This window comes from Dendrobates tinctorius, unplaced genomic scaffold (assembly GCF_039654945.1).
Source record: "Dendrobates tinctorius isolate UK_male_01 unplaced genomic scaffold, ASM3965494v1 ptg000019l, whole genome shotgun sequence".
NCBI classification, from domain to species: Eukaryota; Metazoa; Chordata; class Amphibia; order Anura; family Dendrobatidae; genus Dendrobates; species Dendrobates tinctorius.
This window is the reverse complement of record NW_027361687.1, coordinates 61245833-61273485: the sequence shown is the minus strand read 5'-3', so window position 1 is coordinate 61273485 and position 27653 is coordinate 61245833. Positions and strand designations below refer to the sequence as shown.

The 27653-nt window shown below is 45.1% G+C and overlaps 1 protein-coding gene across 1 annotated transcript in view; it reads left to right on the top strand.

The window, feature by feature from the left end:
* Positions 1–27653, top strand: part of LOC141082995 (signaling lymphocytic activation molecule-like) — a 358176-nt gene that overhangs the window by 146400 nt on the left and 184123 nt on the right. The window lies entirely within an intron of this gene.

Sequence of the window (27653 nt, the reverse complement as noted above, 5' to 3'; positions counted from 1 at the left end):
GACCCCCTGAGCGGGATGGAGGAAGGAAATGCTGCAGCCGACCTCAGTGATCTGGGTCCGCTGGCACAGGGAAGAGACATTAAAACGAAAGCCTGATTCTCCATATGAAAGAAAGGATTGTACGGAACGTAAGGAAAAAAGGAGGACTAAGGATTAGGGTTGGAGGAGAACCCTTCCCAAGTTCACAGTGCAAGGCCGGGGTCCGGTCCCCGAGGTTGTATGGATACTAATGGTCCTGCAGCAGACACCGGGGGAATAGAAGTAGTCACCACTTTATTCCCACGCAAGACTTGGGGGCACAACAGCAACGATAGTGAGCCGGGACTTAGTAGCAAGGAGTCCCCGAAGCAGGCTACAGCTGTCTGCCGTACAAGTAGAGTTCATAAGAACATCGGACAGGAGGAACCCCAGTGTAACTCAGTGCTGGAGTACTTCATTTTAAAGGCGCTATAAGAGGAGACGTTCAGAAAAGGCACATGTTGGCGGAGTGTTGGAAGGGAGTACTTCATCTTGCCTGGAGGTTGACTGAGCTCCTGACCCGGAGGACACGGCACCGATGCGGGCACCTGTACCACAACAGACTGTGAGTAAAGCTTTGGAACTACATGCCCTGGTGTTCTCCACTTATTCCTGCATCAACCTACTCAGCACTACTACATCCCCTGCGCCTGACACTACACCATCTACGTGTCACTTCACCTACACTGCCCTGGGACTACAGCCCTGCCTGTGGAGGGCTATAACACCACTGCTGCACCCCACCATCTGTCCCAGAGGATCTGTCTGCAGTGTCGGCTTAACATCTTCATTGCCGAACACCAGAGGTAGCGTCACTTATCACTTATAAACTTTCATCACCATAAGCACACTGAACAACCCCCTTTTACAATGGAGCCTCAGGCCCACGGAACGGGTCACCGCTGCCGTGACAACTCCCGTTGAGAAGATCAACCGGCCCGGTACCGAGTACCCCATTGCCCTGGTGTGTGAGGGCGCTCCAGAAGCAAGGGTTCTAGTGTCTCAATTGCTTTGTTACTGACTGTGAACAATTTAGCAAGGGTGGCATGCCGGGGTAACTGGACCTCTCTCTCCCCACAATTTAAGATGCGTATTGGTACTCTCCCCTTGCGGACATCAACTACCCCTCTGGCTGTCAGGATAGTGGGCCTACTATCAGAATTCATGGGTTCTACCAAGGCTTGGTAATCTTGACCCCTTAGGCCTATTGCTGTCCGACACCAAATTAACATTTCACTTCTGGTAGGTACTGCAATGGGGAAAGGATCACTTACTCTGACACTGCTGACTTCTGCACCAGACAGCTCTACCTGTTGTCTCTGCATCAGGGCTCTGATCTCCTTTTGCTGGATCTGCTGCTGACTGGAGCTGGCGGTCTCGGCTACCTGTTGTAACAAAACAATAATTTCTCCAAGACAATTTTCAATTACATTAGTGCCTAAAGTGATCATAGGATGGCATTCTCGTTTGTCAACATCAACTATTATCAAACCTTGCGATTGTAATTCTACTCGGCCAATCTTGATGGTCACCTCTTTATACCCCATCTGAGGCAAGGGCTGTCCATTGCTGGCAAAAATGACAAGGTCTTTATCTGGGCGGTGGGTAATGTCTGAATCAGCCCAGCACTGCTTAAAAAGAACATATGGCATTGTTGTCACCTGGGAACCGGTGTCCAGTAAAGCGTTCATCGGAAAACCGTCAATCACAACAGGCAAGACTGGTCGTCCTCCTACGTACTTGTCTCGCCAATTTGGTGGGCCTGGTCGTCTTACTCCTGAGGGTTGGCCCTTTGCCCCAGGGGTTGCTTGTTTAAATGACAGTATCTTGCTAGGTGTCCTGCCTTGTTGCAGCGGCGACAGATGGGCTGTCCGTCCTCGTCGTAACCATCGCTGTCTCTCCCTCTGGTCGGTGGGATCCTCTTCTGCTGTCTCCACTGGATGTCTTCTGGACTGGAGGCCAGCTGGATCTTCTTCTTTGGAATCACTTGCAGGGACTGCACAGTTTTTGTGAGTGTAGCCACACTTTTAGTTAGTTCCTTGACTTGGAGACGTAAGTCTGCAGCAGAATCATCATCTTGGGACGGCTTGTCAGTCTCAATAGAGGTCTTTTGAAAGGATGCTGTCTCCTGCTGGTATGTAATTGCAGGATGCTTAGAGGGCTCTGTGCTGCTAGGGTTCGGTTCACATAGCACTCTGATGGCTCTATCCTTAATGTGTGCAAAGTCCAATTCAGGATTTTGTAGGGCCATTATACGCAGCTGTGTCCTTTGGTCGTTAGACTGGAGTCCCTCTATGAACTGCTCTGTTAATAATCTATCTTCATCTTGCACGCTCTCAGGATCAACCTGCTTTACAGCCCGTAGTGCCTCCTGAAGATTAAGGGCATAGTCCCGTATACTGTCCTGCACTCTCTGTTTGCATCCAAAAAATCTCATTTTTATCTCTGTTGCAGTACGGGTATCAAAAGTGTTCTTCAGTCTTGCCAAGATTTGATCGACAGTCCCTTTATCAGTGTCCGGCCAGGACTTTACTTCCCTCTCGGCCGTACCAGTTAACTGGCCAATGAGGATATTGACTTTTTGGCTCTCTGACAGGGGGTACACCTTGAACAAACTACATAGTCTTTCTTTAAAATCGCTCAGGGTGTGCGACTCCCCTGAGTACTGGTATATATGGCATTGATAGCGGCATTATGGGGGCTGCAGCTGTGACCGCTGCTGAATCTTCACCCGCGTTGAGCATTTTCTTCCTGCTTTTTCACTTGCTCACTAACGTCAGAGCATGGGCAGGGGCTTCGCGTCGTGCTTTATTTCTGGCTCTGTCCACAATTGCACGTCCCTCTCTGCTCGTACGTGCTGTATGACGCAGTTATGGCGGTTATTTGAAAGCTCAGTAACGTCTTTAGCACTCAATTTAATAAAGTTTAAGGCGCACAGTACCCAGCTTTGCCAGGCTCCTTGTACCCAACTTTGCTAGGCTCGCTAAATCCTGTTCGTGACGCCAGTTGGAGCGCCCCACAGGGCCTGGGGTACTCGGTACCGGGCCCATCGACTTCCATGGGGGACGGCGTCACGGTGGCAGCGACCCGGTCCGTGGCCCAGGGGCGTCCAGTAATAAAATAGGGGAAAGTTGTGTGGTATTTATGTGGTAAAATGAAAATAAAGTTATTAGATGGTGAAATACGTGACGCCACCTGTGGTAATCTGGTCAGAGGTGACCAGCGCTGCGGGGTTGCTTCTCTGGGATGGATGTTGGGCACAGCTAAGATGTTGTAGCTCTCCACAGGTAGGGCTGTAGTCCCAGGGCAAAGATGTTAAATAAATAGTAAAAGTGGCTGTAAGCGTTGGGGTGCAGATAAATGAGAGAAAGACACAGAGAGGTGCAGTTTCTTTACCTTTTACTGGTAATAAGTTGCAGTCCGGAGTACCACATACAGGTGATGGAATGAGTCTGCCTCGCCTGGAGGCATTCAGGGGATCCACCTTGCCAGGTGGTGATTTAGGACCTTCCTTTCTGCGCTTTGTGTGTGGGTCTCCGCTGTATATAACTATGCTGCGACCCTCTATTCGTGATGGTTTCACTAACCTGTACGGCTGTCAGCGTGAGCCTATTCCACGGGTACCGTTCTCTTCGCCGTCAGCCCCGGGCTCCTTATCCACTGACGTGCCCTCAGGTGATCAATGTGTACAGGAATTTACAATCCCCTGTACTTTCAGATTCGGCTATCAGAGCGTACAGTTCCTGTCAGCCTAGGACTCTGATGTCCCTTTTCTCTTTATTAGCGCTTCACTCAGGGGTCTGCTATATGCAGTATTTTAGCTCCCCTAGAGTCTCTCAGTCTCTGCTCTTGTCCTTTCCCTCTTCACAGATCAGCTCCCTGTCTTGAACTGCCAGGATCTTCCAGAAAATCTCTTTGCCTCACGTCCTCACGTTTAACTGTCATCATTTTTCCTCACAGCTCACAGCTGTTTCGTTTCCATGACACCCCCTCAGCTGATTTCTAACTGACTCACCAACCCCCTCTTCCGGCCAGAATTTATAAGGCATCTCCCTTTTCTGACCTGCAGCAGGAAATTGTGATTTTTAGTCTCTGTTACCTGGCATGGGGGTCCCTTTTCTGCCTCCAAGCATGACTTCACCTCTTAGGCCTGTTTCACACTTGCTTTTTTTTGCAGCGCGTTTTTCCCGCAAAAAAACGCATTGAAAAACGCATACAAAAGCATACAACTGCTGCGTTTTTTTCAAGCATTTTTATGAGCATGCATGAAAAAAACGCAGCGTTTTTATGCGTTTGTATGCGTTTTTAGTGCGTTTTTACCGCGTTTGCGTTTTTTTCCAACATTAGGTGGCCCCTCACACTAACCCAAACCATGACTTTACTAACCCTAACCCTGACCCTAACCCTAACCCTGACCCTAACCCTAACCCTAACCCTTAACCAAACCATACTTAACCCTAACCCTGACCCTAACCCTTAACCAAACCATACTTAACCCTAACCCTGACCCTAACCCTAACCCTAACCCTGACCCTAACCCTAACCCTAACCCTAACCCTGACCCTAACCCTAACCCTAACCCTGACCCTGACCCTAACCCTAACCCTAACCCTTAACCAAACCATACTTAACCCTAACCCTGACCCTAACCCTTAACCAAACCATACTTAACCCTAACCCAAACCCTAACTAACCTTAACCCTAACCCTAACCCTAACCCTGACCCTAACCCTAACCCTGACCCTAACCCTAACCCTAACCCTGACCCTAACCCTAACCCTAACCCTAACCCTGACCCTAACCCTTAACCAAACCATACTTAACCCTAACCCTGACCCTAACCCTGACCCTAACCCTTAACCAAACCATACTTGACCCTAACCCTGACCCTAACCCTAACCCTAACCCTGACCCTAACCCTTAACCAAACCATACTTAACCCTAACCCTAACCCTGACCCTAACCCTAACCCTAACCCTGACCCTAACCCTTAACCAAACCATACTTAACCCTAACCCTGACCCTAACCCTAACCCTGACCCTAACCCTAAACCCCCTTAACTAACCCTAACTCTAACCCAAACCCCTAAATTCCATGGTTAACAAAAAAAAAACGCATGTGCAAAAAAACGCATACATAAGCATGCCAATGCGCACATATGCGCACCCATAGACTTATATTGGGTGTCTTGCTGTAAAAAAAACGCATTGCGCGCGCATGCGTTTTTTTGAGGCAAATCGGACGCACAAAAAATGCAACAAGTTGCATTTTGTGCGCCCGAGCGCATACCGCAAATAAACGCATGCGCGGTAAAACGCGTACAAACGCATGTGTATGCGCACATAAGCGCATCCCATGCAAAGTATAGGAAAAAAAAACGCATGCGCTATTTAGTGCTAAATTACCGCGAAAAAAAACGCAAATGTGAAACCAGCCTTAGAGGGAGGCAATGTCACTGTGACAACCTGACTTTGGGGTGTCACAACTACACTCACCTATTTGGTGTCTTGAGATACTGCATGTATATCCAGTCCCTGGATCACTCCATTCCTCTTTCCATTCCGTTTGCTGCAAAGATCTGGGAACTAGTGAGAGCACTGGACAGTGCTTTCATAGGCTATAACACTTGGTGAATGTTTTTCCCATCAATATGCGCTCCTGAAGGATGATGATGGAGCTTGATATTTAGATTCAAGAATGATTTTTATTTTTAATTCAAAATAGAATACAACCGGTTTCGACTGCTAGTAGTCTACCTCAGGTATAATGTCAAGACATGAGCAGATAATTAATGTAAACAAAAATAGGAATAAGGAAAAAAAAAAGATGGGTGGCAGTAAAATTTTATTACCGCTTTTAATTGTAGTAAGGCTGGAATCACACACAAGGTAGAAAAATACGGACCGTATTTTACGTCCGTATTATGTAATAATGGTCCATAAATAGTGCTTCGTATGTCATCCGTATACCGTTTTTTTCTCGCAACCTTGCAAAATGGACATTTAACGGTTTTGAGGCCTGCAGATAATTTAAATCATCAGCACCAACCCTATTTATTGCCTCAACATCAGGTGTCAGCCTCGAATCTGCCCATTTTGGTGCTGTGCTTGTGTTGGTGTCTTGCTGGTTGTTAGCAAACATGTCTGACATACTTCAGTTCACCCCAACTGACCGTGTTCTCTTCAACTGGGTTTTGTCCAGGCGCTTTGGCCAGCCATACCCACTGATTGTGGATCCGAGGAGGAGGAGACGCATGTGGGTGCATCCGCATTTGAGACAACGCCTCAATAAAGGCCATTTTCACAGGCTTTATGCAGCTCTGAGGACACATCCTGACAAGTTTTTCCTCTATTGTTGGATGACCGTTTCTACCTTTGATGCTTTGTTGGAGACAGTGCGCCCAGGGATCACCTTCCAGGACACCCGTATGCGCAAATGTATCTCTGCGGAGGAGCGCCTTCTCCTTATGTTACAGTATGTATTTCTCAGCTACAGAATGTATGTAGATGACTATTTTCTCAACTAATTCTCTTACTCAGTAACCCCTTTTTGGCCAAGAAACATTAGGTATTGGTACCAAATATATGCTCTGAAACTTAGAACACTTTGATGTGTTATTCCACATTATATAGCCGTGGGACATGTGTATATGTACTGTTCGCCTAGCTTCTGTTCTGGTGATCTATATGTAATGTGTGCATCCTTGAGCATGTATTTTAATGTATATATTTACTACATTTGTTTAATTGTAGGTTCCTCTCAACTGGCCTTTCTTATGTAGCACTCCATCTGGAGTTTTTGATTGGGCGATCAACAATATCCGGCATCGTTCGTGCTACATGTTCGGAAATCTGGTCCAGAGTTCATCATCTGGTCATGCCAGAGCCCAAGATGGTAGACTGGTTGAGGATTGCCAGGGGATTTGAGTTGCACTGCCAATTCCCCAATTGTATTGGAGCCCTGGATGGGAAGCAAATCTGTGTGCGTAAGCCGCCGAACTCAGGGTCCCAATTCTATAATTATAAACAATATTTTTCTGTAGTTTTGTTGGCTCTGGTTGACAGCAACTACAGGTTTATAATTGTAGACATTGGGGCTTATGGAAGAACTGGAGACTCTAGAGTCTTCAGTTCTTCCATTATGGGTCGGCAGCTGTGCAATAACCTGTTGGACCTACCATCCCCCACGTCAGCTGCCAGGCTCAAATCAAGAAGCGGTGCCTTATGTCCTAGTGAGGGATGAAGCCTTCCAATTGACCAGGCATGTGATGAGGCCATACCCGCGCAGAAACCTTGACCACCGGCGCAGGATTTTTAATGTGCTTCTTTCACGTGCCCGAAGACTGGTGGAGTGTGCCTTCAGCATTCTTTGTCCTCCAGTCTGCCATTCAGCTGAGTGAAGCCAACGTCAATGTGGTCATCAAAGCTTGTGTGGTCCTCCATAATTTCACTAGACTGCATGAATGCTCCTCATCTGATGTGACTGAAGGTGTGGTGGACAATGGGGCTAGGCCTAGGCCACATGTGCTCCCTTTACGGCATCCTCTCTCAGGACTCAAAGTATGTGATGTGTTCACCGAGTATTTTGTTTCACTTCATGGTTCTACTACCTGGCAAGATCAGGCTGTATCTATGTTGTGATGTTCTTATGTGTGTGTATTTCATTTTTTTTGTTTGGTCTTCTCTGATTTGTGTTGTCTGTTTATATGTGATAAAGTTGACTTACTTATTCGAATGCCTAAAATAATTCAGGAAGAAGGCCAAAGATGCATTTTCAAATGTTTTATAAATGCAAAAAATAGCTTACAATACGGTGTACCATATTTTTGTCATATGGCAGATATTGCCCAGGCCATTTAGCCTTTTCTGTATATAACATTGTCATTTTTTGACACACAAAGAGGTAACAAGAAATTATAAATACCAACAAAAATAATTTACAAAACAATTAGCTATTTTATAACTGCTGGTAGCTTGGCGGAGGTGATGGTGGGAGGCCTTCATCTCTTTGTTCGGGGTTGGGGTGCCCAGCTTGACCATCACCCTGTTGGGGTGGATGATCTTGGCCCTGTGGGAAGACGTGGCCATGTTCCTGCAGCTGCGCACCAAAGAGACCATAAGGATACTGTTGATTATAATCCTGTGGCTGATTGTAGCCACGTCCATCATACCCCCCAATATGACCATGTCGTCCAAACCCAGGTTGGGGCCAGCCTCCAACACCAGGTCTGTACAAGTGGCCATATTGGGCAGGTTGGTTATAGGCTGCCATTTGGCCCTGTTGTGGCCAAGTTTGGTTTGGGGGGGAATGGGTGGTGGTGTAGGCACACGTGCAGGCGGACACTCAGATCCTAATTGAGCATGCGCAGCTGGTTGTCGGACAAGGTGGAGACGGTTATGGGTTGAGAGCTGCCACCTCTCAAGATACTCAAACAACTCATATGGGTCATTGGGGTGTGTGCTTGCATCAATTAGGATCTGAATGGATCGGCGCACAAGTAGCCTCACCTCATGGGGTAGGGGACGGAGGTACCGCGCCAGGCTTCGGGAATATGCCTCTTCACCCTCATCCTGGGCAGCCCTGGACAGGTAATTTAGGACACCTGTGTCTACATGCCTTCGGGTATCAGAGGCAGTGTTGTCCCTTCACCGTCTCCCACGGCGGCCTACGACTGCAGGCTGGGGGGACCCCTCAACATGGCCAGTAGGGCTGCTGCTGTTGCCAGGGTCTTCTAAGTTTCTGGCTGCTAGTGGCTCTGCTGGGTCTGGACCAGGTGCAGAGCCTGATGCTGGGCCTGATGCTGGTGGAGCTTGGGGGTTGCAAAAGCTCTGGTTATAAGCTGGGCCAGCCACCTCTTCACATCCCCTGTCCGGGTCTATAATGGGCTCAGTATCCGACCCTGTCTCCCTCTCTGTGAGGTTGGACTGAGTTCTGTTAGGAAATGTACAAAAAAAAAATGTAGCTCTGACCCTAAAAAGCATATGTGTCATGTGGTGTGATGTCTGTACTTACGGTCTGAGATCCATACTGGGTGCCAAAAATGCCAAGCAGTCAAAATAGATGTATTTCCGCTTGGTCGGTGCTGCTGCCCCACTCCTGGCCCTCTGCTGTCTTTCCCGCCGGTACTGGTCGCGGATGCTGCGCCAGCGTCTCATCACATCCTCAACTGCAATGTGAAGTGAAAAGGGACTGTAACCTTTGGGAATTGTGCCAAGCAATATTCCTAACATTTCACATAGTCACGTGGCCTTGTAGGGGGTGGTTTTTATGTAAATTTTTCTTTAGCAAACAGGGATGCCTACATACACAGTCTAGGATTGTAGGGGCTACATTTAAAAAAGCTCACTTCTGGCCTTTAAGCTGGCAATTACTTACGAATTTGTTGTTGCTCTTCACGTGGCCGTTGGGCATAGTCTGGGAACATGTGCACACAGATGCGCCTCCATGCCGCCTCTTTGCGGCCCCGGTCAGAATAATGGGCATCCCGTTGGTCCCAAAGTTCGGGCCTTTCCTGTACCAACACAATTAGGAGCTCCACATTAATGTGGCCAGACATGACGCTGCAGGACTCCGTGGAGGCGTACTTCCTGGATGTCTGAAGCGCTATTTGAGCTCATTTGCATGTCTAAGCTTCCTGATGATGGATTGGCCCATTTCCTATCACCAGGAAAAGTCTTGCGTATTTCTCGCAAGTCACATGGGTGGTCCGTGTGTAATGCGTTTTTTTTGCGCACCCATAGACTTGCAGTGGCGTACTACGGTCGTAATATGCTGACAGCATGCTGCGATTGGCACGGACCGTAGAAAATACGCGAGAAAAATACGGCTGATGGGAGCTACCCCGTAGAGAATCATTTGTCCGTGGGCAATGCGTTTTTTTATCGCTTCTCACTCATTCGTATTCCTCTGTAGTGTGACGCCAGCCTAATACAGAGATAAGAAATATTTTAAATAAATATTGGTACTTGTTGACAAAGGATACATTTCTGAAAAAACTTTTACCAGATAGGCCCAATATTACCTTTCGTAGGGGCCAAACGGTGAAGGGTATAATTGCCCCTAGCAATCTCAGAATGACCAAAGATGAGGAACGGGAATGTATAAAGAAAAAAGAAAAAATTAGTATAAATAAAACTGATGCTTTCAAACTGGGTATCTATCGATGTGGTTCCCGAAAATGTTGTACCTGTGAAATTATCAGTCATATGACTCAATACATTACGTCGTACAGTACTGGTGAAACCAATGCAATCACGCAAAAATGAACGTTGTTATATATGTTATCACCTGTGCCTGTGGCCTGCAATATGTGGGTCAGACCACTCAGTCCTTACGATCCCGTATGAATGGCCACAGACACAATACTAAAAATGTTTTTTTAAAGCAGAGTTTATCCCGGCACTTATGTTTGAAGCATAATAAAACATTCAATATTTCCGTGACCCCGCTGGAGCAAATACCTGAGAATTGTACTAATAGGATACAAAAGCTAAACCGGAAAGAATCATATTGGATCTTCCGTCTGGGTACATTATACCCGGATAAATTAAATGATGTTATAGAGGGTATATGATATTTAAATTAAATAAATCGACAGCTATGAAATTGAATATGAGTTTTATGCATGTATGAATTAAATATCGAAATATTCCATTTGGTTTTTGGAAACAGTCATGATATGGAAAAAAAAATAGGAAGCTTTTTAAATTTTGCTATAATGTACGTTTGTAGGATTTTATATTTTTGTATCAAATCACACTTCAGTATGTTTAATAACATTTTAAATAAATTTTACATATAGTTTTATTATATTTATAGTGTTTTTCAGAAAAGGAAAAAAATTTTTGTGTGAAAAATTTGTTTGAAATATTTTTATATATGTACTTTTTAATTGTCTTTTTTATGTGAACATTTTTTACAGTATGTGAAACCTTTTGTATAACATTCATTTGGTATATGGGTTTTGTTAGATTCCTCAAAAATCCTGCATATCTGAGTATCAGGGTGTGTCTGAAAAACAGACCTTTCAGCCCCCACCCTAAACCACATGCAGGGAGATCTGCTATAAAATATGTTCAGACAGATCCGTTTATATGCTTGACATTATACCTGAGGAAGACTCCTAGCAGTCGAAACCGGTTGTATTCTATTTTGAATTTAAAATAAAAATCATCCTTGAATCTAAATATCAAATTCCATCATCATCCTTCAGGAGCGCATATTGCTGGGAAAAACATTCACCGCGTGTTGTGCAGTGTGAGTGTTTTTTGTGGACATTAAAAACATTTTTTTGTTTGAACTTGCTGAGTCACTGCCTCATCTCTGCACAGCGTGGACGCTGCTGCTTTACACTATATACTGTATACTAGCTGAAGAGCCCGGCGGTGCCCGGGCAGAGTAAATAACTGTGGTTAGTTATAGCAAATTATAATTATCCTCCATCCCATAGTCCCGTGCCCATATACCCATCATACATATCCACAATCCCATAGGCCCATTCCCATATACCCATCATACATATCCTCCATCCCATAGTCGAGTGCCCATATACCCATCACACATCCTCCATCTCATAGTCCCATGCCCATATACCCATCACACATCCTCCATCCCATAGTCCCATGCACATATACCCATCACACATCCTCCATTCCATAGGCCTGTGCCCATATACCCATCATACATATCCTACATCCCATAGTCCCGTGCCCATATACCCATCATAAATATCTGCCATCCCATAGTGCCGTGCCCATATACCCGTCATACATATCCTCCATCCCATAGTCCAGTGCCCATATACCCATCACACATCCTCCATTCCATAGTCTACCATTATGACATCATAATGAGCAGCGGGGCTTGCAACCTATGATGACATCAGCATCGCCATGGCCACCATTATGACATCATAATGAGGGGCGGGCTTGATACACACACACACTTTTTCCCCATTATGTAGATATGTGCAAAATTGTTTGGTGAATTGGAATGCGCGGGGTTAAAATTTCACCTCACAACATAGCCTAGGACACTCTCGGGGTCCAGACGTGTGACTGTGCCAAATTTTGTGGCTGTAGCTGCGACGGTGCAGATGCCAATTTCGGACATACACACACACACATACACACATACATACATACACACACTTGAGCTTTGTATATTAGATAAAACATCTATAGAAAACAAAAAGAAAAAGAAAAAACTATATACTGTATATACTCGTGTATAAGCCAACCCGAGTATAAGCCGACCCCCCCTAATTTTGCCACAAAAAACTGGAAAAATGTATTGCCTCGCGTATAAGCCTAGGGTGGAAAATGCAGCAGCTACTGATAAATGTCAAAAATGAAATTAGATTCCAATAAAAGTAAAATTAATTGAGACATCAGTAGGTTAAATGTTTTTGAATATCCATATTGAATCAGTAGCCCCATATAATCCTTCATACATGATGGCCCCATAAGATGCTCCATACAGAATACACCCCATATAATGCTGCACAAAGGTTAATAATGGCCACATAAGATGCTCCATAGAATATGCCCCATGTGCTGCCCCATAAGATGCCCCATAGATTATGCCCCCATATGCTGCTGCTGAAAATAAAAAAAAATGACATACTCACCTCTCATCGCTGGGGGGCCAGGTGCCGGTGTCACCGCTGGCTCAGGACCCCGGCATCTGAGATATTCACCTGTCCCCGTTCCAATGCTGCTCGCTGCTGTCCACCGCATCCTCTGTCAGTGACTGTTCAGGCAGAGGGCACGGCACGCACTAACCACGTCATCGCACCCTCTGCTGCCTCAACGTCACTGACAAAGGACGTGGCAGACAGCGGTGAGCAGCGTTGGAACGGGGACAGGTGAATACTGCATATACTTACCCCCTCCTGGAGTGGTCTTTGCAGCCCCCCCGCTTCTTCCACAGTCTCCCTTCCTTCCTTCAGCGGTCACGTGGTACCGCTCATTAAAGTCATGAATATGCGCATATTCATGACTTTAATGAGTGGTACCACGTGACCGCTGAAGGAAGGAAGGGAGACCGTGGGAGAAGCGGGGGGCTGCAGAAACAGCGCCAGGGGGGTAAGTATGATGACACCCTCTCCCCCGCCAACCCCCTGGCGTATATGACTCGCGTTTATGCCGAGAGGGGGACTTTCAGCCCAAAATAATGGGCTGAAAATCTCAGCTTATACGCGAGTATATACGGTAAATAAAATAATTATAAAAATCTCTGTATATAAGTATACACACATGGTCAAAATTGTTGGTTCCCCTCATTTAATGACAGAAAAACCCACAATGGTGATAGAAATAACTTGAATCTGACAAAGTAATAATAAATCAAAAATCTATGAAAATGAACAAATGAAAATCAGACATTGCTTTTCAACGATGCTTTCACAGAATTAAAAAAAAAAATAAAACTCATGAAATAGGCCTGGACAGAAATGATGGTATCCCTGAAAATAATGTGACAAAAGGGACATGTTAAATCACGGTGTGTCACTAATTAGCATTACAGGTGTCTACAATCTTGGAATCAGTGAGTGGGCCTGTATGGAGGGCTACAGATACTCACTGTGCTGTTTGGTGACATGGTGTGTATCACAGTCAACATGGACCAGAGGAAGCGAAGGAAAGAGTTGTCTCAGGAGATTAGAAAGAAAATTATAGACATACCTGTTAAAGGTAAGAGTTATAAGACCATCTCAAGCAGCTTGATATTCCTGTGACTACAGTTGCACATGTTATCCAGAAATTCAAGCTCCATGTGACTGTAGCCAACCTTCCTGGAAGTGGCTGTAGGATGAAAATTGATGACAAACGAAGGAGACGGATAATACGAATGGTAACAAAAGAGCCCAGATAAACTGCTAAACAGATTAAAGGTGAGCTTCAAGCTCAGGGAACATCAGTGTCAGATCGCACCATTCGTCTTTGTATGAGCCAAAGTAGACTTCTGGAGAGACAACCAAGGAGGAGACCTTTGTTGAAAAAAAAAATCATAAAAAAGCCAGACTGGAATTTGCCAAACTACATGTTGACAAGCCACAAAGCTTCTGGGAGAATGTTCTATGGACAGATGAGACAAAAATAGAACTTTTTGGCAAGGCACATCAGCTCTATGTTCACAGATGGAAAAATAAAGCATATCAAGAAAAGAACACTGTCCCTACTGAGAAACATGGAGGAGGCTATGTTATGTCCTGGAGCTGCTTTGCTGCATCTGGCACAGGGTGTCTAGAATATGTGCAGAGTCCAATGAAATCTCAAGACTATCAAGGGATTCTAGAGAGAAATGTGCTGCCTGTCAGGCTGCTGTAATGCAAGTAGGTGCAGGCTCCACTAGATGGCAGTAGAGTGGAAGCAGGATTGCACCTAAACAGAGCTGGCCTGCAGTGCAGCAGTGAGCCTACCACAGGTGGCAGCAGAATAGTCAAACAAGCCGGGCCAAATCCTAAACTGTAGCGCATTACCAAAGGAATAAGCAAACTCATGGTCAGAGACAAGCCAGGTAATCAATACCGATTAGGAGTGGATAAGCCAAAAGACAAAGGACAGAAGCAGGTCAGGATACAAGCCAAGTCAAAACCAGGGAGTCGGTACACAAAAGGGAAACACTGAATCAAGACCGGAATAGGGGAAAACAGACACGTGTTCAGGCAGCAAACGCAGCAGGACAAATCAGGGCAGAGTCAGCTACAGCAGCACTAGGCAAAAACTATAATTGACATCACCTGCAGGAAGCAGCAATGATAAATAGCCAACCTGAACCCAGACAGAGGCTGAGAAAGGTTAACTCTTGACCAGACTGGGAAAGAGGGAAAACAGGACTTAAAACCTGGTCAGGATCATGACACTGCCCAGTGTCAGAAAGCTAGGTCTCAGTCGCAGGTCATGGATCTTGCTGTTAGCATATGCAACAGAAATGGATTTACTGTTTATGTAAAGGAGGACTTTACACTAGCTTGACAGCAGATGGCGATAATGTGAAGTTGTATGTTTGCTGCATTGTTGTTGTTACTTTAACTTTTGCTTTTGAGTGTATTATGGCAGCAGCACGGACTGCGTGCTGCTGAATTCTTATCTCATGTTTACCCATATGAAGTAAATACTGTTTACTCAAGATAACTTGCTCAGTGAGGTTCTCTGATGTACCGGTGGTCATTCTCAGAAGATACACTCTGCTACAAGTTATGGGCCCAGAGGAGAATCCCAGAAGATAATCCCAGGAGATAACCCCAGAACACAGAATCCCAGAAGATATTTACAAGCAATAACCTCAGACACCGGAGAAGCAGATAAACTGTAAACAGAAGGAGATAAAACCCAGTGAATGGAGGCTGAAGAAAAAATCCAGATACAGAGGGACAAAGGAATTTATGATCCCAGGAACTGGAGGACCACACACTGGAGATAATTACAGAGAATCACCACACACAGGATATACAGGAACTCTCAAGAAGAAAGAGGATCTTCACTACAACTCTCTAAAACAAGTAAGATTATATAAAAATGATTTGCAGCACTGAACTGAAACTCACAGTAGCTAAGCTGAACAATGAAAATTAACAGTTAGGGAAATTCAAAGTAGAGATGTTATCTAAGGATGATTTATGGGAAGTTATCATTACAGATAGACCTGATGAAGATGATCTGACATGGGATAAGAAAAATAGAGAAGCAAGAGCCACCATTAGCTTATTAGTGGATAATGCTCAATTAATACACATAAGAAATGAAAAAACAGTGAAAGGAATGTGGGATGCATTAAGAATATTACATGAAAGACCCAGTTTAAATCACAAGTTATTTCTATTAAGAAAGCTTTACAGTATGAGATTGAGTGCAAATAACGACATGCAGAAGCACATATTCTCAATGATGGAAGTAATATCATAGCTAAGGTCTATTGGTGAAGACATTAAGGAAAGTCATGTAGCAGCAATATTATTGTGCAGTTTACCAGATTCGTATACAGCCGTGATAAATGCACTAGAGATAAGACCTGAAAAAGACATCACATTAGAATTTGTGAAGACCAGACTCATAGATGAATATCAGAGAAGAAAAGAACAAACAAATGATTCTTCTACTGAAAAGGACAGTGGAAACGCTCTTAAAGCTACAGAATTTAAAAAACCCTATAATAAAGAGACAATAGAATGTTTCAGATGTAAGAAAAAAGGTCATTTAAAGAGAGACTGTACCATATGGAAAGCAGAACAACAAAAATTACAACATAGAGAGCATAAACAGAAAGTGAAAAACACAATTTCCGATTCATGTGAGAATAAATGGAATGGCACATTTAAAGTAACAGACAAGAAATCATCACTTGGTTGGTTTATTGATTCAGGAGCAACGAGTCATATGACAAGTGACAAGAATTTCTTCACTGATCTTGATTTAGATAAGAATGAAGCCATTTATCTTGCAGATGGAAGCAAAATAAACCGCAGAAGGTATCGGACAAGGTATGCTAAATGTTCAAACAAGTTCGGACAAGATTCAAAGATACTTGTACAGGATGTGTTGTATGTTCCAAAATTGGAAGGCGGATTGTTATCTGTGAAGCGTTTAACAGCCAATGGACTCACTGTAAAATTCAAAGACAATGAGTGTGCAATTCTAGCAGGAAACAAGGTTATAACCAATGTCAAGGCAGATGAACAATTATATCATCTTGACACACCAAAGGAACAGATGAAGGTATGTACACATGATCACAAGAACTGTATTCATGTGTGGCATAGACGTCTAGGACACAGACACTCTGACAGTATAAGGGAACTACAAAGAAAAGAATTGACAAAAGATTTAAAGATATCAGTTTGCTCAATTACCGTAAGATGTGAAAGTTGTATAAAATCTAAAGCCACAAGAATATCTATTTTATTATTATTATTTATTTATATAGCACCTTTGGTTCCATGGTGCTGTACATGAGAAGGGGTTACATACAGATTACAGATATCACTTACAGCAAACAAATTAACAATCACAGACTGATACAGAGGGGAGAGAGGACCCTGCCCTTTCGGGCTTACATGCTACAGGATGGTGGGGAAGGAGACAGTAGTTTGGGGGGTTACAGCAGTTCCAGTGATGGTGAGGCGGTAGCTCCAGTAGTGGTGAGGAGGCAGCGGGGATCACTGCAGGCTGTAGGCTTTCATGAAGAGGTGGGTTTTAAGGTTCCGTCTCAAGGATCCGAGTGTGGTTGATAGCCGGACGTGTTGGGTCAGGGAATTCCAGAGGATGGGGGCTATTCAGGAGAAGTCTTGGAGGCAGTTGGGTGAGGAGCGAATAAGTGTGGAGGAGAGAAGGAGGTCTTGGGAGGACCGTAGATTCCTTGAGGGAAGGTATCTGGAGATTAGTTCAGAGATGTATGGAGGAGACAGGTTGTAGATGGCCCTGTAGATCAGTATTAGTAATTTGAACTGGATACGCTGAGGGAATGGGAGCCAGTGAAGAGATTTGCAGAGGGGAAAAGCGGAGGAGTAGTGAGGAGAGAGATGAAGTAGCCAGGCGGCAGAGTTGAGAATGGACTGGAGAGGTGCAAGGGTGTTAGCAGGGAGGCCACAGAAAAGGATGTTGCAATAGTCGAGGCGGGAGATGATGAGGGTATGCACAAGCATTTTAGTAGATTGAGGGCTGAGGAAGGAATGGATTCTGGAAATATTTTTGAGCTGGAGGCGACAGTAGGTGGAGAGAGCTTGGATGTGCGGTTTGAAGGACAGGGCAGAGTCAAGGGTTACTCCGAGGCAGCGGACCTCCGGTACGGGGGAAAGCGTGATGTTGTCAATTGTTATAGAAAGGTTGGGTAAGGAAGATCTGTGAGATGGGGGAAAGATGATCAGTTCAGATTTGTCCACATTGAGTTTGAGGAAGCGAGAGGAGAAGAAGGAGGATATGGCTGATAGACACTCTGGGATTCTGTAGAGCAGAGAGGTGATGTCTGGGCCAGAGAGGTAGATCTGAGTATCATCGGCATAAAGGTGGTACTGGAATCCGTGTGACTTTATGAGTTGCCCCAGACCAAGTGTGTAGATTGAGAAGAATAGGGGTCCTAGAACAGAGCCTTGGGGGACTCCAACAGAGAGAGGGTGGGATGAGGAGTTAGTGTGGGAGTGGGAGACGCTGAATGTGCGGTTGGAAAGGTATGAGGAGATCCAGGATAGGGCGAGGTCTTTGATGCCAAAGGAGGAGAGGATCTGTAGTAGGAGGCAGTGGTCAACTGTGTCGAAAGCAGAGGACAGGTCTAGAAGCAGGAGTATAGAGAATTGTCCGTTAGCTTTGGCTGTATGTAGGTTGTTGGTAATTTTGGTCAGTGCTCTCTCAGTGGAGTGATGGGGGCAGAAGCCAGATTGTAGATTGTCAAAGAGTAAGTTATATGAGAGGTGGGAGGAAAGTTCAGTGTGGACATGCTGCTCCAGGAGTTTAGAAGCGAATGGGAGCAGCAATATTGGGCGATAGCTGGACGTGGCTGTTGGATCGAGGGTTGACTTTTTAAGGATAGGTGTGATTGTGGCTTGTTTGAAAGCAGAAGGGAAGGTGCCAGAAGTTAGTGATAAGTTGAAGAGGTGGGTTAGGGATGGGATAAGTGTGGTGGTGAGGTTGGGGAGGAGATGGGATGGGCTCAAGTGCACAGGTTGTGAGATGCGATTTGGAAAAGAGGCGATTAAGCTCCTCTTCAGTGATGTTGGAGAGAGAGGTTATGGGGATTGGGCATTGGTCTGGTATACAAAGGGGTTGAGGTGGTTGGGCAATAAAGACTTGCTGTGTTTTGTCTATCTTGTTTTTGAAGTGTGTGGCAAAGTCCTCGGCAGAGATTAGGGAAGTCGGAGGTGGAAGTGGTGGGCGGAGGAGGGAGTTAAAAGTATTGAACAACTGTTTGGGTTTGTGGGATAAGGAAGATACAAGGGATGTAAAGAAGGCCTGTTTAGCAGAGGTGAGAGCTGATTTGAATGCAAGTGTTGCTTGTTTTAGTGCAGTGAAGTCGTCTTGCAAATGTGTTTTCTTCCAGCACCGTTCTCCAATTCTGGATGCTTGCCGAAGCTTTTTAGTGGTGTTATTGTGCCAGGGTTGTCTATTGGTTCGTCGCACTCTGTTATGCATGACAGGGGCGACTGAGTCGATGGCTGATGCAAGAGTGGCATTGTAGAAACTAGTGGCAGTGTCCGTGTCATGAAGTGAAGCTATAGCGGACAGTGGTAGAATAGAGTCAGAGAGTGTGCGAGTGTCTAGATGTGCGAGGTTTCTGCGGGGGTGCGCATGCTGCTGGACGTGGGTGACAGGTGAGGAGGACAGGGATGAGAAAGTGAGTAGATGGTGGTCAGATAAAGGGAGAGAGGAGGTGATGAAGTTAGAAAGAGAGCAGAGACGGGTGAAGACCAGGTCTAATCTATGTCCATCTGTGTGGGTGGCTGAGGAGGACCACTGAGTAAGTCCAAAGGATGAAGTAAGGGACAGCAGTTTAGAGGCTGCCAACTGGTGGGTGTCAAAGCGGATGTTGAAGTCACCCATGATGGTGGGAATGTCAGCAGAGAGAAAGTGAAGGAGCCAGGTAGAGAATTGGTCAATAAAGGAAGTGGTCGGGCCTGAAGGTCGGTATATGATGGCCACTTGGAGGTTGAAGGGAGAATAGATGCGGATGGAGTGGACTTCAAAAGAGGGGAGGACAAGGGAGGGAAGAGGTGGGATTGGGCTGAAGGTGCAGTTGGAAGAAAGGAGAAGGCCCACTCCTCTGCCATGTCTGTTGCCAGGGTGAGGAGTGTGGGTAAAGTGGAGGCCGCCGTAACATAGCGCAGCAGCGGAGGCGGTGTCAGAGGGTGTCAGCCATGTTTCGGTGAGGCCAAGGAAGGAAAAGTTACGAGAGGTAAAGAGGTCATGAATCATATGGAGTTTATTGCAGACGGAGCGGGCATTCTAGAGTGATCCAGAGAGTGGGAGCAGGTTGGTGGTTGTCGGGGGCACAGATTTGAGGTGGGAAAGATTTCTGGTGTTTGTATTGGTTTGGGAACGATAGAAGGGGTAGTAATGGGAGGTATGAGCTGTGAGGGTGCAGGGTTGGGAGATATGTCTCCAGCAGTGAGAAGTAGAGAGAGGGAGAGCATGTGGGAGAAGGAGGGTGGGTGGCTTGTTTTGTATTTTATTAGGAGAGCTCTGAGGTTGAGGAGCAGGTCAGCTGAGGAGGTCAGGTGGGGAGGCAAGAGGGAAGGAGAGATTACTATTTGGTTAGCGGGTGCTGGGGTTTGTGGATAGCGAAGGAGAGTGAGGATTAAAGGAGCCAAAACAGTTACAGCATATGTCATTTATTTATTATTTATTTATATAGCGCCATTGATTCCATGGTGCTGTACATGAGAAGGGGTTACATACAAATTACAGATATCACTTACAGTAAACAAACTAACAATGACAGATTGATACAGAGGGGAGAGAGGACCCTGCCCTTTTGGGCTTACATGCTACAGGATGGTGGGGAAGGAGACAGTAGGTTGGTGGGTTGCAGCAGTTCCGGTGTTGGCTGAGGTGATATCACCGGTAGTGGTGAGAGAGAAGGAAGTAACAGGGTCATTGCAGGCTGTAGGCTTTCTTGAAGAGGTGGGTTTTCAGGTTCCGTCTGAAGGATCCAAATGTGGTTGATAGTCGGACTTGTTGGGGCAAAGAATTCCAGAGAATAGGGGCTATTCGGGAAAAGTCTTGGAGGCGGTTGGGTGAGGAGCGAATAAGTGTGGAGGAAAGAAGGAGGTCTTGGGAGGACTGGAGATTACGTGAGGGAAGGTATCGTGAGATTAGTTCAGAGACATATGGGGGAGACAGGTTATAGATGGCCTTGTAGGTCAGTATTAGTAATTTGAACTGGATACACTGGGGGAATGGGAGCCGGTGAAGAGATTTGCAGAGGGGAGAAGCGGAGGAGTAGCGAGGAGAGAGATGAATTTGTCGGGTGGCAGAGTTAAGGATGGACTGGAGAGGTGCGAGGGTGTTAGCAGGGAGACCACAGAAAAGGATGTTGCAGTAGTCGAGGCGGGAGATGATGAGGGCATGCACAAGCAGTTTAGTAGATTGAGGGTTGAGGAAAGGACGGATTCTGGAAATATTTTTGAGCTGGAGGCGACAGGAGGTAGAAAGAGCTTTGATGTGCGGTTTGAAGGACAGTGCAGAGTCAAAGGTTACTCCGAGGCAGCGGACTTCTGGTAATGGGGAAAGTGTGATGTCATTAATTGTTATAGCTAGGTCAGGTAAGGAAGATCTGTGAGATGGAGGAAAGATGATGAGTTCAGATTTGTCTACATTGAGTTTGAGGAAGCGAGAGGAGAAGAAAGAGGATATGGCTGATAGACACTCTGGGATTCTGGACAGCAGAGAGGTGACGTCTGGGCCAGAGAGGTAGATCTGAGTGTCATCAGCATAAAGGTGGTAGTGGAATCCGTGGGACTTTATGAGTTTCCCCAGACCAAGTGTATAGATTGAGAAGAGTAGGGGTCCTAAAACAGAGCCTTGGGGGACTCCAACAGAGAGAGGGTGGGATGAGGAGGTGGTGTAGGAGTGGGAGATGCTGAATGTGCGTTTGGAAAGGTATGAGGAGATCCAAGATAGGGCAAGGCCTTTGATGCCGAAGGAGGAGAGGATCTGTAGTAGGAGGCAGTGGTCAACTGTGTCAAATGCAGAGGACAGGTCTAGAAGCAGTAGTATAGAGTATTGTCCATTTGATTTGGTTGTAAGTAGGTCGTTAGTAATTTTGGTCAGGGCTGTCTCAGTGAAGTGATGGGGGCGGAAACCAGATTGTAGATTGTCAAAGAGCAAGTTAGATGATAGGTGAGAGGAAAGTTCAGCGTGGACGTGCTGTTTCAGGAGTTTGGAAGCGAATGGAAGCAATGATATTGGGCGATAGCTGGAAATAGCTGTTGGGTCGAGGGTTGGCTTTTTAAGGATAGGCGTGATTGTGGCATGCTTGAAAGCAGAAGGGAAGGTACCGGACGTTAGTGATAGGTTGAAGAGTTGGGTTAGAGATGGGATAAGTGTGGTGGTGAGGCTGGGGAGGAGGTGGGATGGGATGCGGTCAAGTGCACAGGTTGTGAGGTGCGATTTGGAGAAGAGGCGATTAAGCTCCCCTTCAGTGATTTTGGAGAGTGAGGTTATGGGCTTTGGGCATTAGTCTGGTATACAAAGGGGTTGTGGTTGTTGAGTGATGAAGACTTGCCTTGTTTGGTCAATCTTGTTTTTGAAATGTGTGGCAAAGTCCTCGGCAGAGATGAGGGAGGAGGCAGTGGAGGGGGGAGTTAAAAGTTTTGAATAACTGTTTTGAGTTGTAAGATAGGGAAGATACGAAGGTTGTGAAGTAGGCCTGTTTAGCAGAGGTGAGGGCAGATTTGAAATTGAGTGTTGCCTGTTTGAATGTGGTGAAGTCATCTTGCGAATTTGTTTTCTTCCAGCATCGCTCTGCAATCCTGGACACTTGCCAGAGCTTTTTAGTGGTGTTATTGTGCCAGGGTTGTCTGTTGATACGTCGCATTCTGCCATGAACGAGAGGGACAACGTGTCAATAGCTGATGCGAGAGTGGCATTGTAGAAAGCAGTGGCACCGTCTGAGTCATGGAGTGAGTATATGCATGCCAGTGGTAGAATAAAGTCAGAGAGCACGTGGGTGTCTAGGTGTGCAAGGTTTCTGCGGGGGTATGCGTGTTGCTGGACATGGGTGCCAGGTGAGGAGGACAGGGATGAGAAAGTGGGTAGATGATGGACAGATAGAGGGAGAGGGGAGTTGGTGAAGTTAGAAAGAGAGCAGAGACGGGTGAAGACCAGGTCTAATGTGTGTCCATCTGTGTGGGTGGCTGAGGAGGACAACTGAGTAAGTCCAAAAGGATGAAGTAAGGGACAGGAGTTTGGAGGCTGCTGACTGAAGGTTATCAGTGGGGATGTTGAAGTCACCCATGATGATAGTGGGGGTGTCAGTTGAAAGAAAATTAAGAAGCCAGGTAGAGAATTGGTCAATGAAGGCAGAGGTCGGGCCTGGAGGTCGGTATATGACAGCCACTTGGAGGTTAGAGGGAGAGTAGATGCGGACAGAGTGGACTTCAAAAGAGGGGAGGATTGGGGGGAAGAGGTGGGATTGGTTTGAAGGTGCAGTTGGAAGAAAGGAGAAGACCCACTCCTCCACCGTGTCTGTTGCCAGGGCGAGGAGTGTGGGTAAAGTGGAGGCCGCCGTAACACAGCGCAGCAGGGGAGGTGGTGTCAGAGGGTGTCAGCCATGTTTCTGTGAGGCCGAGGAAGGCAAGAGTGTGAGAGAGAAAGAGGTCATGAATCACATGGAGCTTATTGCATATGGAGCGGGCATTCCAAAGTGCTCCCGAGAGAGGGAGCAGGGGGTTGGGTTTCAATGGCACAGGTTTTAAGTTGGAAAGATTGTGGTAGTTCTTTTTAGATAGGAAGCGGTAGGAAGGGAAGTAGTGGGGGGTGAGAGCTATGGGGGTCCAGGATTGGGAGATATGTCGCCAGCAGTTAGAAGCAGAGAAAGGGAGAGCAGATGGGAGAAGGAGAGTGGGCAGCTTGTTTTATGCTTCATTCGGACAGATTTGTGGTTGAGGAACAGTTCAGCAGAGGAGGTCAGGTGGGGAGGAAAGAGGGAAGGGGAGATGATTATTTGGTTAGAGGCTGCTGGGGTTTGGGGATGGCAAAGGAGAGTGAGGACTAAAGGAGCAAACACTGTGAGGGCATATGTAAACATGGTGAAGAAATAAGGTTAAGAAAAGCTAGGTCCAAGAAATAAGAATGGCTTACTCAGCAGACATACCCAAAAGAGACAGGTAGATAGTGTGGGGTCCAGACTCCTGCCAAGACTAACTGCCGTAGTAATAACTGCATTTTCACGATACTTTTGCTGGAGTGATACTTGTGCTGCAGGGAGACACGTGCCTGACCCGCACACGTGCCCCCCTAGAAGGCATCTGAATATATAGGACTGAGTAGAGGATCAGGTGAGAGGGATTGTGGGAACTGATTTGGGATAAATTACCAATTGCCTAGCACACCAGGGGATGTTAGACAATCAAAGGCACAGGGCCTGGCTACATCCATATGCTAGTAACACCTTACACCTGATAACATCTCTACTGGCCCCAAGATGGCTATACAGCAGTAAGTATTGAGTTCAATGCAACAAATGAATTTAGCAAACATTCAGTAGGCACTGTTATATGCCATTAAATGAAAGGTTGCACTAGATGACAGCAAACAGGGATTGTAGCAGTAGCAGGGCAGAGATTGTACCATTAAACGAGAGGTTGCACTAGATGACAGCAAACAGGGATTGTAGCAGTAGCAGGAGCAGAGATTGTACCATTAAATGAGAGGTTGCACTAGATAACAGCAAACAGGGATTGTAGCAGAGATTGTAGCTGTGTGAAGAGAGGAGAGGAGCTTGATGTTAATTCTCAGCTGTAGTAATAACTGCATTTTCGTGATACTTTTGCTGCCGTGATACTTATGCTGCAGGGAGACACGTGCCTGACCCGCACATGACCCGCACCTGCACACGTATGTCATCATGGTAAGAGTAATTTTGAAGGCAAAAGAAATTTAGTACATTTAAATGCAGCGTTTAGTTGTACCTTCTGGTCACTTCAGGCTAATTTCAGGCATTATTTCAGATAATATCCTTAGACGACATCCTTGGAAAGACAGACCGAGGTCAGACAGACCTTAGAGTCTGAATTTATAAGAAGTCAATTGCACATCAAACAAGCCAGGTGTGATCAGAAGGAGGGAGGAGCAGTAGGGAGACTGGTCAGACACAGGAGACGATTAATTAGAACTCAGAGAAAAAAAAACCGGTCAGATCTAAAAGGACAGATAAAGCATTGATTGGAAACAGATACAGGGGTGATTGATTGGGGTTCAGGAGAGATGGGTGATGAAGGTATTGCAGGCAGGACACATACCATTGATAGGAAACAGATACAGGGGTGATTGATTGGGGTTCAGGAGAGATGGGTGATGAAGGTATTGCAGGCAGGACACATACCATTGATAGGAAACAGATACAGGGGTGATTGATTGGGGTTCAGGAGAGATGGGTGATGAAGGTATTGCAGGCAGGACACATACCATTGATAGGAAACAGATACAGGGGTGATTGATTGGGGTTCAGGAGAGATGGGTGATGAAGGTATTGTAGGCAGGACACATACCATTGATAGGAAACAAATACAGGGGTGATTGATTAGGGTTCAGGAGAGAAGGGTGATGAAGGTATTGCAGGCAGGACACATACCTGAGGAAGAAGCAGATCGATTGTCAGATTGATAGTAATAGTGAAGCATAGTAATAATAATAATGAAGCATCTATAGCAGGGAGTTATTTTTCAGGCATTATTTCAGATATTATCCTTAGACGACATCCTTGGAAAGACAGACCGAGGTCATCTATTCCAAAAGAAAGTGAAATGAAAAGCAAAAGACCACTTGATTTGGTGCATACTGACGTATGTGGACCCATGAAAGTGACTACATCAGGCGGAAATAGATACATGGTGACTTTCATAGATGACTACTCAAGATACACAGTCACATACTTAATTAAGAACAAAAGTGAAGTTTTTGATAAACTTGTAGACTACGTAACAAGGTCGAGTAACAAATTTCAAAGGAAGCCAATTGTCATCAGAAGTGATAATCGAGGTGAATTTACAGGACACCAAATAGAAAACTACTTAAGACAGAATGGAATAGAATACCAGAAAACTGTTCCGTACACACCTGAACAAAATGGAGTAACAGAAAGGAAATACAGAACTCTGCCAGAAATGATGAGGTGTATGCTGACAGATTCCAAACTACCAGAGAAATATTGGGATATTGGGAGGAGGCAGCAATGACAGCTACATATCTATAGAACAGACTTTTTTCCAGAAAACTGAAGAAAACTCCATATGAACTGTGGCAAGGTATGAATCCAAGTGTCAATCATTTAAAAGTTTTAGGAAGTAAAGTTTTTATATTTTCACTCCAACAGAAAAACGTTCCAAACTTCAAAACAGATCTATGGAGGGAATATTTGTTGGATATAGTGAAAATTGCAACGGATACAGAATCCTAGATCCCAAAACAGAGAGTCACGGTGAGTAACAGTGTGACATTCATTGAAAACTTAAATGAAGATGTCATGATTTCAATTGACACAAAAAATGAGAAAAACAGCAGTGACATAGCTGAATAGTTATCTGATGAGAAAGTAGTTGAAATTGATGATGAAGAGAATACTGAAAATGAAGAAATGCAAACAGACACAGAACCAAAACGTTCAATGAGAGAATACAAAGGTAAACCACCAAAACATCTCTCATACAAGACAAGCACAAGTAAAATCTATGAATCTACCTCTTGGGAAGACATATCTAAACTCCCTAAAGAAGAAGCTAATAAATGGATAGAAGCAACAGAAACAGAAATGAAATCCATGCATGACTCAAATGCATGGACACTGACAGATTTACCAGAAGGAAGAAAAGCCATAAGATGTTAATGGATTTTTAATGTAAAATACCAAACAGATGGCACGCCTGAAAGATACCGAGCAAGACTCGTAGCTAAAGGGTATTCTCAAAAATATGGAGAAGACTATGATAAGACATTTGCTCCAGTTGTGAAACATACTACAATATGAACTTTACTTACAGTTGCAGCAATGAAACAGATGAATCTGATACATCTGGATGGAAATACAGCATTTTTGAATGGATATTTAACAGAAGACATTTACATGGAACAACCTCCAGGATTCAAAGATGAAAGAAACCCAAACAAAGTTTGCAAACTACAGAAAAGCATATATGGTTTAAAGCAAACAGCTAAAGCGTGGAATGACAAAATCACGGAAGTGCTTACAAATGAAAAATTTCAAAGAAGCAAAGCTGATCCACGCACAAAAAGGCTGATGAATAGATGGATTTATGTACTCATATATGTAGACGACATTTTGATTTGTTCTGAACAAGAAAGGGATAAAGAAAACATTCTAAAAATTCTGAAGTGACATTTTGAAATCAAAGACTTGGGAAATGTGAAGTATCATTTCTTGAAGGATTATCCTACTGAAGAAATGACAGCAGACCTCTTCATGAAGGCGTTGAATGCTGAAAAACACCATAGACTAATAAAAAAAAAGTTGGGTTTGACTGAATAAGTCCTTACTGTTGAGAAAGGGTGTTGGCATATGCAACAGAAATGGACTTATTGTTTCTGTAAAGGAGGACTTTACACTAGCATGACAGCAGGTGGCGATAGTGTGAAGTTATATGTTTGCTGTATTGTAGGGAGGGAAGCTCTCTATTGTTGTTGTTACCTTTACTTTTGCTTTTGAGTGTATTCTGGCAGGAGCACAGGCTGTGTGCTACTGAATTCTTATCTCATGTTTACCCATATGAAGTAAATACTGTTTACTCAAGATAACTTGCTCAGTGACGTTCTCTGATGTACCAGTGGTCATTCTCCGAAGATACACTCTGCTACACTTGCAACAGGATAATGACACAAAACACACAGCTAAAAACACCCAAGAATGGCTAAGAGAAAAACAATGGACTATTCTGAAATGGCGTTCTATGAGCCCTGACCCAGTATTG